Source organism: Choloepus didactylus, chromosome 17 (assembly GCF_015220235.1).
Source record: "Choloepus didactylus isolate mChoDid1 chromosome 17, mChoDid1.pri, whole genome shotgun sequence".
Taxonomy (NCBI): Eukaryota; Metazoa; Chordata; class Mammalia; order Pilosa; family Megalonychidae; genus Choloepus; species Choloepus didactylus.
In genome coordinates this window covers 72,287,084-72,293,083 of record NC_051323.1, presented here as the reverse complement: position 1 = coordinate 72,293,083, position 6,000 = coordinate 72,287,084, and the positions used below count along the sequence as shown (strand labels likewise).

At 43.1% G+C, this 6,000-nt stretch overlaps 1 protein-coding gene across 1 annotated transcript in view; it reads right to left on the bottom strand.

Annotated features, from left to right (window-relative positions):
- Positions 1-3,056: 3,056 nt before the first annotated feature.
- Positions 3,057-6,000, bottom strand: part of LONRF2 (LON peptidase N-terminal domain and ring finger 2) — a 74,800-nt gene continuing 71,856 nt past the window's right edge. Inside the window, 1 exon segment of the mRNA XM_037806635.1 lies at positions 3,057-4,511. The gene's annotated coding sequence lies outside the window, so the exon portion shown is untranslated.

Genomic DNA, 6,000 nt, shown 5'->3' with positions numbered 1-6,000 from the left:
TATCCTGCTTGTCATTTACTTATCTTATTATTGCCTATATTGTATCTGTTAGTTTATATCCAAAACATTTTCCAAATTAATATAAAAACCTCTTCACCCTTGCTCAGCAAAAAGCACTTACAAGAAAAAACCTCCGCCCACTTTCCCTTTTATAAGAGATGCTCACAAGATAGTGTTTCTTAAGAATAACAAAATGTCTCATAAAAAGGGGGGATTTGATAGCTGGATAAGTAGAAATATTCAATATAATTCTTTAGCTGGAAAATGCTTAGTATTGTCTTCAATAGCCAATAGAGAAAAAATGCCTTTTATTAAGATCACTTCACTCAAGCAGCCTTGAGTTATTCTAAGCCTAACAAGTCCTTGTTAAAATAACTTGCTGTTGCTCTAATCTCAACAACAAAACTTATTCTCTGTTCCCAGGAACTTTCCCAGCATTGCCTGCAGTAGGATACAAGGGATGTCACCATATGGTCTCGCAGTCAGTACCTTCTTGAAAAGCAAGCCTGCATGAAGGGAGGACTTCAAGATAACGGGAGATGCTGACCAAAAGCTTTCTCTATTTTTCTCTCCCTTCTGCTTTCTTATGGATTCTGCCCATTTCTTTGTCTGTTTGGGGTTACAAAAGCCCAAACAATTCTTCTCACTTTGAACTGGTCTAGGGAAGCTTTTTTTTTTTTTTAACCTCCAGTTCTTTGTTGATGCATCTTTAATAAACTCACCTTCTCACCAAAGCACAGAGACATGTTTCTCTGTTTGATGTGGGATCAGGTGAGCCTATTTAGAACCATGTTTTCTGCCGGCATCAACAGCACAACTAAGTGATGATACCATGAGACGCTGATTGTAGATTTCGGATGGAATATATGGTATGTGAATAGATCTCAATAACATCCGTACATTAAGAAAAAATGCAAGAGGAAAGAGATAAGCTGAGAACTGACCTCTTGGGTACAAAGAAACCAGAAACTGATGGTCTAGAAAACTGGGGGCTTCCAGACAGTGAAACCCCAGAGGATACAGCCTCACGTGAGGATTTAACGAAACCTGGAACCAGCTAGCACAAGCCAGGATTGGAGATGGAGTTATCCAGAAAGGATGTGTGAAAAGTCCTACTGTCTGACAGTTTTGATCCTTGTAGGCTACATGCCAAGCCAACAAATTTTTTGTGAGATCAGTACAGATGGAACCACTGCCAGTCTGAAATAAACAGGACAGAAAAGGGACAGATTAAAGGAAAAATTTCTTCAGAAAAGGCAGAACCATGTAAGCCAAGGTCTGAAGCCAAGAAATCTCAGGCAAGGAGAGCAGAGCAACCCATGCACGTGGAGCGGGTGAGTTTGCCCCGGAGGCAGAGGGCGGGCCTTCCGCCTCGAAGCTGAGGAAGAGAGCTGCCAACCCGGGCCTCAGACACGGCAGAACACATTCCCCGGGGAGAGCCTGGCCACCACCCCACTGTTTTGAAGGCGTTGAGCATGTACCCCGGAGATGGAAGGGAGTCCAGGTGCTGCCCCGATGTTTGAGGAGGGTGGGGCCAGGAAGAAGGTGGTCTCTCCAATGCATGGGTATGTTGGAGCACTCACCCCAGCATTTGGAGAAAAGGGCACCGCAAAGGCCCTTCGAAAGGGTGGGACTCCCGCTCTCTCAAGCCTCGAAAATAAAACATCATACTGTAAGTGATTCGCAGACTTGGAAATTAATAGAGTTTGCCCTGCAGGTTTTAGAAACTGTTTTGGACCTTTGATCCCTGTTTTGGACCTTTGAACCCTGATTTCCTTCCCATTTCTCCCTATGGGCAATGGGAATGTTTATCCTATGACTGTCCCTACTTTGTATATAGGAAGCAGATAACTCATTCAAAGTTTCACAGCCAGAGGAGAATTCTGCCTTAGGACAGACGTCTGTAACGATTTTGGTAAGACTTGTAGTTATCTATTGTTACTGAAACGGTTTAAGTTTTTGTGACATTGTGATGGAATGAATGTATTTTTGCATTTGGAAAGAACATGTCTTTTTGGGGTCCAGGGGGTGGAATGTGCCAGTTTGAAACTGTTATGGACCCCAAAGAGCCATGATCTTTTAATCCAATCTTGTGGGGTGGCATCTTTTGGTTTCCATGGAGATGTGACTCACCCAACTGTGGGTGAGATCTCTGATGAAATTATTTCCATGTAGGTGTGGACCCTGCCCATTCAGAGTGGGTCTTGATCAGTTCACTGGAGTCCCCAAGAGAGCCCAGAATCTGATGCAGATGCTGACACTTGGAGATGCAGACAGAAGGGCATTTGGGGATGCTAAGCTAAGAGATGAAGCCCAGAGTTCACCCAGGAGAAGCTAAGAGAGGATCCCAGATGCTTACAGAGAAACATCCTGGGAGAAACAAGCAAGGATGCACAGGAGCTGAGAGAGAGGAGTTAGGAGAAACCCGGAGACATTTTGGAGAATGACATTTTGAAACCAGAACCTGGGAGCAAAAGACCAGCAGACACCAGCCACGTGCCTTCCCAGCTGACAAGAGGTGTTCTAGACACCACTGGCCTTTCTTCAGTGAAGGTAACCTCTTGTTGATGCCTTAGCTTGGACACTTCTATGACCTTCGAACTATAAATCTGTAACCAAATAAACCCCCTTTATAAAAGCCAATCCAATTCTGGTATTTTGCATCCCGGCAGCATTAGCAAACAGAACAGTCATGCATGAATTAATGCAATCTTTTAAAATCACTTGACCAAACTGCCTTTAAACCATGTTTAATTTTTGAGATTTCATATTCAAAATAAATGAGGCACTTGAAACATTTGGGAAAACACTTCCAAATTTTCTTTTTTGTAACTAAGTCATATAACTATAGTAACTTCTCATTCTCACCATGGGAGTTAGTTTTAGCAAATGGAAACCCTGATGGAAAAAAAAAAAAAACTAATAATTATCGTGTCTTTCTTACTGAAACACTTGTATTGACAAACCGCCCCATCTGGTATTATGAAATATATTTCTTAAACCTCAGGAATCACATATAATGAATGAATAAAGTAAAACTTGCCCTTGTGATTTGCTTTTCAGTCCAAACCACAACATTTTTCAGGTTAAGAACATCCACTTAAAGACTCGGAAAGAATCCAACCACATAAACCATCTGGCTGAGTCAGATGGTTCAAGACCTCAGTTTAAAAGTTTTTCTAACCAATTATACCAATATGCATGAGGAGTTAGAACTTATATGCATTTTTCTTTAATAGATAACATCTGATCTGATAATTGTAAAGCCACCGGTTAAAAAAAAGTAATAATTCTTGGGCTAGTCTTAGAGAAAAACTTTCTGAGTATTTAAATCCCATACCATCCACCCTTTCCTTACATATTCTCCTGATATATTTTCCTGGAATAAAGTCCCAGTTCATAAGCAGCTTTTTATCTTCATATATTAGTGGATGGATAATAAATTCAACTTTACTGACAAACCTAATTTCTAATGCAAATACTGGTAGAAAAGTTACATATTTCCTAAATATTTAGTATCCACTGAATCAATGAGACAGGGTTATACTTTCAAGGTGTTCAATGGACTAGTTTGGTTGCATGTTTGACATCCCAATGCATGTACAATTTTAACTCACTTTTGTTCACTCATTGCATGTGCATAAATATATATATCCTTAGATCAAACACACTATTCAATGTTTTTCTACATCCGTGGTCCCTCTTGCATTCTGACATTCATTTAATCACATGCAATGTCCACTCCTGGGCCTGCCCCAGGACACTAGAGACGGTTCTGTCCACCAACCAGTACAGCTCGGGTAAGGACTAACTATGGCTCACCATCACCCCTGGACAATGAATGGTTTCATTTCTCAATTTCACAGACAACTTCACAGTAACAGAAAAGCATACCAGCATTTTCTGTTAGTCTGAGCTCTGATACATCTGCTTCCAGATGAGTATGTGGTTTCCCTTTCACTGCCTAGCCACTGAGACATGTTTTCAACAACAGAGCAAGATGTCTCCTGGGAATGGAGCTCTTTGCTGCAAACCCCAGACCACAGTAAACCACGTGAGGTGTTCCAGTGCCTTCAGTGACCTGAGGGCGAGAGTATCTGCTGCAAAGAGATTTTCTTAAGGTGTTTTCCAACTGCGGGCTCCGTTCAGACTTCAAACTCATCTCGCAGAGGGTCAGAGTCCGCCAGGTGCTGTCTTGTAAGCAGCAGTCAATGTTTGGTAAGTGTTTCATTTTGTGACCCTATCAAAAAGCATTTTCCAAAGCAGAAGGGGATGGCTACACACCCGAGCTTGAGTAGCCATCCCGACGCTTCCCCACGGGTGTCCAGCAGCCTTGCGAGAGAGAGAAAATCACTGATCTCCCTACCTGGCATTAGCCACCCCTTGGCGACTGCTTGTCTCTGCATAACGATGACTAACATTCGTCGGGGGGCGAGCAGGCGCTCTTTCAGCGGGGTCACGCCCAGGATGGCTGGCTGAGCTCCGCGTTCTAAGGGCAGCACGGCGAGGATCTGTCAGGACCAAGCAGGACCATGAGAGTTACTCTGCAAAAGCAGCCAGGTGAAGATGCAAAATTATTTACTCTTTTGTTCAAACAACAGCCACGTGGGCAAGAATCAAACGCCATGTTCTATTTCAGGTGTGCATCACCACTCCTTCAGTCCTCAGAGCATGTACTTTACTTTTATGTTAGGCATTTAAAGGTGGGGGAAACTCACAAGAGGAAAAGGGAAATTCTATGAGTTAGCTCCTTCTGTTTCTCAAGGCTCTATTTAAGAGTATATCACAGTCAGAAGACGTCATCATAATTTTTTACTTCTATTTTCCTTTGTTCTGTGTTAATGATTTTTAAGACTTGAGCATGCTATATAAAGCAAAATATTATAAAGCCTAAAAGTATGTGCACAAGTTTGTGTTATAATAAATCTTACAGTCAATAGGAAAAGTATATATATATATAGACACATACATACACACACATATAACATATACATGTTTTTATGTGGGAGTTATGTTATGTTACATGATACATATTTCACACAACCAAATGGGCACTTAAGTGCTAAACAAAAGTCGATCATAGTTATTCTCAATGTTCCTGATACTGGAACCGAGATATCCAGGCTCCTTACTTCCAGGATCTTGGCCTTTCCTCCATTCCCACTCTGGAAGCAGGGGGAACCCCCAGTTAGGAACTTGGGGTAGAGTCTGGAGTCACCTTATTCTCGGGTGAGACAGGCTCCTATCAGAATAATCCTGAGGCCAAAGACCCCCGGGGGCAGCCACAGCCACTCGTGAGGGAGGAAGGCTCAGAGGCTGGAAATAATGACTTTCTATATGGCTTCCTCCCCTCCTTTTCCCCCATTTCACTGAGTGGAGAAAGTGGAGTCGCATGTTTAACGGGAAGGGAAGGGCTTCAGCATAACTATCTCCCAGGTAGGACCTAAATTCTACATGTGGATAGACACCCCCCCCATGTCCACACCCTCATCCCGGGAACCCTTGTCACCTTACATCAAATAAAAGGGACTGAGAGGATGTGAGTACTTTAGGGATGGTGAGACGCGGGATTATTCTGGTGGACTCAACCGAATCCCACAGGTCCTTCAAACAGGAGGACTTTCCCCAGGTGTGGTCAGGAGATATGAGCCCTGAAGATGGCCAGAGAGAGGAAGGTGGGTGGCTGGGGAGGGGGCGGATGGGACCACCCGACACTGGGAAAGGCACAGAAACAGATTCTCCCTGGAGGAAGGAATGCAGCCCTGCTGGCCACCTGCAGATCAGACTTCTCCAAGCCAGTCAATTTGCGCTGCCTGAAGACAGTAAGATGACAGTAATTCGTCACAGCAGCAACAGAAAACTAAAACACCTACTACCAGTTAAGAGGGTAATTTGGTTTAAAAATGCAAAAATGACTAGGAGAAAGAAAAGATTCATATCCAAGCATGAGTTAGCCCAATCATCTTGCTCTCGGAATCTGAGCTACGGTACAGTACACCA